Genomic DNA, 8,428 nt, shown 5'->3' on the forward strand with positions numbered 1-8,428 from the left:
ACTGGGCTTTTCACAGAGCCGATATGCAGCAACCCACAGGAACAAACCAATGCCAAGGCAGACACAGCGTCCAGCTCACGCAGTTTGCAATATTCACTTTGCTAGCAAGTGCGTCAAGGATATTTTGTTGCTGCTTAACTTCCCTTCCCAGCCCTGACCTCTGGCAAGCCATAAATTTTAGTTCTTTACCAGAATCAGAGACAATTACGCTACTTCCCACACCCTCATGACGAAGGGAGCAGGCAGAGTACAGCCCAGGCACAGGTTCACCCCATGTCAGCTGCTCCCCCTCAGTGCCCAGGGACAGGCATCTGCTGCTAAATGGGCATTGCAGCCCTGCTGCTCCGTGAGCATTCCCCCTTCCCTAAGTTTCCCAGCCACCCATCCACTTCAAACACTCTCTGCTACTTCTCATGGAAATCCCACATTATCACTGTACCTGAGAGCTCTGGATGGTCACAGCCAACAGTGAAGACCCTTCTTGTTTCCTCTTGCTCCTCCCCTGCAACAGAAGCTCCATTCAGGGCATTTTGTGTCCTTGCACTATGGAGCCTTCTGAAGTCCTTGTGTCTTTCTTGGAAGGCAGATGAAGCTGAATTCAAGTAGATGAAGGGAAGATGAAGCTGAATTCAAGTAGATGAAGGGAAGGGGTGAAAATGTAAGAATTCTGATAAGTTCTTTAAAAAACAAAAAAGCAATCTCAAAATGCTTAAAACCAAAAAACTTTTCTAAAGACTAAATATCCACGGTTCCACTCACCCACTCCTTGAGCTTTACGTTCCCTGCATGCATGGCAACCCTCACAGCTGGATGCCCTGTCACAGAACTGCAGATAGACACCGTGTTTTACAAGACAGACTCCTGGTATTTCTCAGTCTTTGGAGCCCTGATCTCCATGAGGGGGCCAAACCCAGTGGTTGCAGGGTAGGTACGGCAACCAGCTTAAATTCCTTATCAAATTATCCTTTTGAAAAAGGGATCAGTAAAATCCAGTGCACCAATAAACTTGTGAGGCTTGAGAACTCTTTAGAAGCTTGTCACTGGAAATTGTGTACGTGAGGCCTACAACTAAAAGATAACAGAGCTAAAATGAAAGTCCTATTCCCTAAGGAATCTACACTCACCTCAAGATCTGCCAACCTTCTATATTTTTTAATATATTTTCCTTTCTCTTCTTCAAATGGAAAACACGCCTGGTTTTTTCCTCCACTCTACTTTCTTCTGCAGTCCAGCCTCTTAATATGGTCATTAATACTGCTCCTGAACATTGACTAAAGCAGTTCTGGCAGTAGCATTTTCCTTTCTTGTGGCCTCTTCCACCACCCTTCCTCAACTCAGATCTTCCACACAATCACACCCATATGGCTGCTTCCCCTCCGCCCAGACCATCAATTATCCAACCCCTTCACAAGTCTTCTCTTGGCCGGTGTAAGACACTCCATGTTACAATGCCTTAGAGCTTGCCTTCCTGCTGCTTCAAAAGTGCCTCTTGGAGACCTTTTCTCTAACCTGTTCCATTTATCTGAACTGCTGCCATTCTCTGTTTGTCCTGCACTGTTTTGTAACCACCTACAATTTTTAATGGAATCAGAGAACATCTCAAGCTGGAAGGGACCCATAAGAATTATCTGAGTCCAATTCCCTGTTCCTCACAGGAATGCCTTACCTCTTACAGAGAAAAAGCTGTTTTATTTAGTGCTGCTCTCACACACAGAGGTCATTCTAAACACATGGCACTCATCTGCTCATCCACTCATCTCATTTATTCAAGATATAATTCTTAAATTTCTAGAGACTCTCAGCAAGAACATCTGGGAAAAAACTCCAGAGTAAACACAATTCAAACCTAAATAATATTGGTGGTGTGGTTACAGGAAAACCCTGAAAAATCTAAGAGTCACTTTTGAATGTTTTAAATTAAGACTAAGAAACTCCATCAGGTTCATCCATCAGTTTTTGGTTTTTAATCCAAGGGCAACTTTCTTGGCTTTCCAGCACTACTTTCCAGCAGTACTACAAATCCTGCCATATGACGAGCCCAGGAAATGTCAATCCCCTCTCAGAGAAGCTGCTTTTCAAAGGGCTTCAGCCATATGTCCTTGATAGTTTATCAGGATGGCATCTCCAGCTTGCTCACACTGGAATAATGAAAGTAGTGTTTGAAAAGCACTTACTATAGAATTAAAATCAAACTAACAGACAAAAAGCCCCTCACTTTTGAAAAGCAATTAGAACTACAAGAAAGCAAAGACATCCAGGAATACTCAGGCTCATCCATCTTCCCACCATGAGGACACCTCAGCGGGTGGTTTGTGTCTCTGTGGCAGGAGGGAACACTTCCAGCTGCTGGAAATGGAACATCAGCCCAGGCCTCCACTCCACCACAGAGCTTCTCCACTCCCTGGGACTCTTGGCTTCCCAGTCCCTCTCTTTGGTGCATATCCAAGAAGCAATTAGCCAAAAAGAGATGGATAAGCTGTGTCCCTTCTGAAGCTGTTCCTGTGTTGTCTAGCACTCAGCTAACAGTGGAAAAAATCATCCATCTCCTTTCTCCAGCACATATTGACACCAAAGGTCTCCCACAAATTCTCACACTCACTTGTCACAGGAAATCTAAAAACTTGAAGTACATTAATTGCTTGAGTTTAAATTTGGGAGGAAGATTCCTGCCTTGTATGACGGAAGCAAACAGCCACAAATCTGGTTATAACTGAATTTCCCTTCTAAATATTAGTTACTACAGAAAGCAGCTTCAGTTTTTGCCCACCTACTTTTGTAGGTACAGTTTTGAGGCAAAGTTTCTCTGCTTGAAATATATATGGATATTAAGTGCCTGGGAAAGTCTATTTGTGTGGTCAATCTTTTAAAAACACCTGTAACAGAAGTTCAGCTTTTCAGTTACCTTTCTGAAGACTTTAAGACCCTTCATCAATATTTCTTGTAAAAAAAACCTTATTTCTTCCCTCCTCATTTTTTTTTCTTTTTCTGGTGCAAATAGTAGAAAGACATTACATCAACAATAGAAAAAAAAAATCTCCTCCCTATTACAAACCTCTTACAGCCTCCATTCCAGTTCAAAGGAGTACTTTATTCCTCTAAAGCACCAGTGGACACTTGTTTATGTCTTTCTAAATAAAATTTTCTCAATATATACTTAATCTAAGAATGCCACAGATGGCCACAACTTTGTTTTGGGTTGTCTTTACGAATGTTGGAAACACAACAGCCCAGCATGGCTGAAGAGAACAAATAATCCAGTGAGGTCTAAATTGGAAGTAAATCAATTTTTCTGTAGTCCAGAATAATTGCACTTGGAAAAAGATCTGAACTGTCTAGAAGCACTGGCAGCTGTTGCAGGTCTAAGAGATGGAATAGTGACCTCAGCTTATGAGAAATGAGAAATAATGCCTTAAGTACAAATATTTATGGGGGTTAGAGTTCAGAATTAGCAAAATCACCCCTCTCCTTCTCTCTTATGTACACACAAACACATATACACATCCTCTCTCTCTCTGTATCCACATCACATAGAGCAATACATCTAAATTAGAAAAATTACTCTGGAAAAGAAACAATGTCAGTATAGAGATTGATGATATACATTAAAAATAAAAAAAAACTCAAAAATACTCTGCAATCAAACATCATGAACTCAAACAATTTCAGTTTGCCCCTGCTCAGGACTGAAGACACATTTTGTTGTATTGCTACAGGGTAAAGCAACTGCTTTTGCACTGTAAGTGCTTGAACACATGTTCAGAAATTAGAGGGAGATCTTTTTCCCTGTGTTTGGGGGAAAATCGGTGTTTGTGGGGCAGATACAGCCCGTGCCTGCCTGTGTGGTTGTTGTCATTTCAGAAACCCATTATCCCATTTGATCAGAGCACACACAGATTGTTAGGAAGCAGATCTTCACATAAACACAGAATAGTTAAGGTTGGAAAGCTCACGCACGGCTGCTTGCAACAAGTCTGCCTGCAGTAATTTTAGCTCTAAATATTTCCACATCAACTACAAACCCCTTGCAAGTCAAAAATGTCTCTTTCACTGTCTCTCTTAGCAAGTGATCATGAAATAGTGGAAGTTTTCTTATAGATTTGTCTTTATCCTCTCTTAAGTTATATTCTTATACAGGTCATAGAATTCATAACTTCCACATGGGCTAATTCTGGAGAATGTTACATTATTCACAGGACTGCAGCTGGAAATAGAAATATAGGTGGAAGTGAGGAAAATACACTTTCCATTCCCTGGTATGTTATAGTAAAAGCCAAAGTAACCTCATGGAGGAATACAGCAAAGACAGACTATTCCCAAGGAACAGCAGTTACCACATCATGCAGCTTTCATCATGTCACACTGAAGGGCAAGGAGAGATGAGATCAGCGGGACATTACAAAGAAAAAAAATTATTTTACTACATCATGAATTTAATTTCTACCACTTGCACAACCAAAATCTTGCTCTGCGTCATTTCTGTGGGATGTATTAGCTGGCAGGTAGAAAACAGCAAGAATAAAGAAACAACTCAAACCCCTCTCTCTTGGTAACAATCTGTGCTGATAGTATTCCAGAAGGAATGTCACAACTCTCCCATTTGTTTTCTCTTTGTTTCAGGACTGTTTCCATGGATCCTCAAACCTAGGCCCCACTGAAGGGTTCCCCAGAGCATAACGCCCTGCAGCAGCAGGTCACAGACCAAGCATCACATGCAGAACACAAAGAGAGCTCCAGTGGCACGGTGAACACATTAAGCCCTTGCAAAGACAGCTCCCTGTACAGGGTATCGGCACGGTAGCATCTGAGAAAGGAGAGACAAGCCTTGGAATGCCTTTGGAAGTGCAAAGAAATGATGTGGTCCCTTGTGCTGCGTTAGCTTTTATTTCTAGAGAGGGAGAACTCTCCCAAATGAGCCTGAGGCAGCATTCAGTGCTAGGGTGGATGCAGTTATTGTATTGCTCCACCACACCCCAGTGCATCCATCCATGCAGTGACCAGCTTGGGACAAGCACATTCTGCAATCCCCCCTTTCTCAGCTAGGAAACCATCCCTGTATGTCTTTAAGTTCACCATGACTGCATCTCCCACGATATCTGAAGTTACAAGTACTGTAAGTGCAACTGAAGCCAGCTGGCTCTTGTGAAATCTTATTTGTTTCTTGGAGAGACCAGAGCTTAGTGCAGCTCTTCGTGGTGGTTAAAGGACTGTAATCCACTGTCCACATGCCAAAATGGAATCTGTTATCTGCCAGAAAATGATTTTCCCAACACTGCCCAGGCTATTATCTCAAAGCTGACCTGCAATCATTAACTTCCAAACATCCAAGCATCTGGGAGGTTAAATTGCTCAGTGTTTTGTGTCCTTTTATGCAAAAGCAATACTCATTACATAAGAATCACTATTTAATTTATATCCCTTTCCTCCTCAGGAAAAAATAGAGGATGAATGCCTGCGTAAGCCACATTGTTATACCCTCATTACTTTTACCAAGTGCAGTCTTGATTGTTTTTCTCTGTAAAAGCTGCGTTACCTGCTCCAAGTGCCCCCAGCAAATGTTAAAGAGGAAGTTCACTCTGACATTAATGGGGCCAGCTACTGACCTCTGCCTTGTTTAACTGCTGAACTCATACTGCCATGAATTCCAGCCATCACATACTTTACATGGCATTTGGGAAGACTTTTCCAGGGAAAATCCAGCTGTACCTTAAAAAGAATGCTGAACGTGCAAACTCCAAGCAACGGGGACTTAAGAGTGAAAGGCAAGAGTTATGGGTGTTGTTACAAGTCTGAATGTTTGCTCTGAAACCTTTGTGGGCTCTTCATGTTGTTGATCTAAAACTCACAAATTCCCTACCCATCCTCTGTGGGGGCTGTCAGCTGACACTGGAGATAAAGCTGGGCCCACTGGCTTTGCCACAGGCCACAGTGACTCTGTGTCCCAAACAGTGAAAGGTTGTCCCCTGTGGCAGGTTGTCTGCTGTGTAGGAGTCCATGTGTGCACGTTATCAGGGGATGACAGTGTCTCCTGACAGCAGATGAAGGGAAAGGCTGTGTAATGCCAGACCCAAGAGTGAGAACCAGGAGGACACTGAAATAGGCACAGACTCATCTTCCTTTCTCTTGGCTGCCCCACCCTCCACCCCCAGCCTGTCTCGTCTCCTCATCCTTTGTCCCCACCCTGTTCTTTTCCCTTCCCCTGCTGTCAGGCACAGGTTCCTGGCCTGTTTCTAAATCTTTCCCCAGCTCCTCATGCCAAGCTCTGTCCTCTGGACTACTTTTCCTTTGTATCTCACTATGGCTTCTAGCCATGTGCTCCAGAGCTGTGTTTCCTTTCCCCAATGCTTCTTAATCCCTGCCTCCTTTCTTGAAATTCAAAGCCCATATTCTCCTTTCTCAGCCAATTCTCATAACCGTATAGCTTATTTTTTCCATAGGCTCCTTTATTTTCCTTTCCCCTAGGACTTCCCCATCTCACAGTAGTTCCCAGCTCCCCATTTCACTCCCTGGCAGGGTGGCAGTCTCCCTGAGTCCCATCAGACTTCCCATCACCTGCCGATCACAAAACTCAAGTTACAAACCTCTTCAGTCTTCTTCAAAGAAGGTACCATGGCATTGATTACCTCAGCAAGTGCAACCAATCCCAAACCCATACCTTGTCTAGGAGTGCTTCACTGCAGGGAAAAATAACACAAATATACGTGCCAAACTTTATTGCCATAAGTATTGAGGGCTCATTCTGACTAATCGCACGCCTTGAGTCATTGCACCACAGCCAACAACTACCTTGGAAAAACAACAAAAAGCTCAGCAAGCAAACAGTGATAGAAGCCTTCCCCTCAAAGACCAGCAAGCCAAAGTCATTGCAATTAATGACATTAACTTAAATCCAGGTGGCCAGACAGCATTTTTAGCGCATCTGTTTGCACATACATATTATACACACAAGGATGGATAGAACTCTGAAGTGTACTCTGAAGTTTATTTTGTAAAATCCATCCTGGCCAAGATGAATGCTGGATTTTAACTGTTATTTCCATTCCCAATTGAACTGCAATTTTTCAGACAGATTAATCTCAGAGTTTTCATATTAAGATGACAGCTGTTTATGAATCAATTTATGGGCTTTGTCATCTAATGATTCATTTGTTTTAAAATGAGCGAGCTAATATCGATGATTCCTTTCACTGGAAATTGGAGTTACACATCCCATTTTACATCAGTTGCTCCTAGTCTGAATTTGGGTTTTCCTTTGATTGCTTCCCTGCCCATTGTTGGGTTTGCCACTGTTGTGGCTGACGTGCACACAGAGACAAGGAGAGTCACTCTGAGCTATTGGCTGCTCTCCTGACATCAGCGTGTGGGTGCAGAGCCAGGGTTAGTCACTCAGCCCAGCTGTGTGGGCCTGCAGGGAGCACCGTGCCTTCTGTCACATCTGGGAGCACACAGCAGCCGCGCTGTGGGGCTGTGCCGGGGGCTGGGATCCCGGGGCAGCTGCAGCCTGCCAGAGCCTGGCTCCCGGGGCTCAGCTCCTCCAGCAGCTCCCTGGGTGTCCAGACATAGCCAGGAGGGTGCTGCCAAGGCAGGCCATGGAGCAGGCGCTGCTGGCCAAGCTGTGCTTGTATTAAGTAGCGCTTGTTCAGAGCCAACATCCTTCCTTGTTTTTACTGATGTAAAAAAAGAATTATTCTGGGATGATTTGAAGACAGGCAAGAAGAGTGTGATTTAAGGTTAACATTCCTTTAAGGTTTTTACTTCCCAATGTCTTCCCTGGCCTCCCTGAAGCTACCATGATGCTGTAGCTGCTGTACCTGAAGCTGCTGTCCCAAGCAGGAGAAGTGGGGACACCATGCCAAGGGAAAGGCTGGATGCACGGTAGCAGGGAGAGTACGGAAGGAAGAATCCCTGTGCAGAGTACAGAAGGAAGAACAGGATGTGCACAGGATATATCCCCAGGCTACCTGACCTACTTGGTTGGAAGTTATGGTAACATGGTAACATTACATTTTACTCCCACCCTTCAAGTAGCAGCTCTCACTGACTTCTCTGGCAGTCACCTCCAGATGGTATTTTTAGGGCACACAGATATCATATGAAGGTATTGAAATCTTTTTACCTACAGCACTTGTGCGCTCCCAAGAAAAGTATACAAGAGCCTTTATGGCTGTACATCAAATGACTTCAACTCATGCTGAACAATTCCTGTCATTTTCACTAACAGGTCTCTTGCCACAACCCCCCCACCACAGGCAATATAAAGTGACACCAGTGCCATTCCAACTACTTCATTTTTATCAAGGGTATTTGTAGAGGTGACTTTCAAGGACAATTATGTGTTCCGATTTCCTTCTTACAATGGTACCAAGTAGCCCATAAGGCATCATTAGTTTATTAGTTGCTGAAGTAGGGCTCTCTTCCTTATAAACTGCTT

Source organism: Fringilla coelebs, assembly GCF_963513975.1.
Source record: "Fringilla coelebs genome assembly, chromosome: 4".
Lineage (NCBI taxonomy): Eukaryota > Metazoa > Chordata > Aves > Passeriformes > Fringillidae > Fringilla > Fringilla coelebs.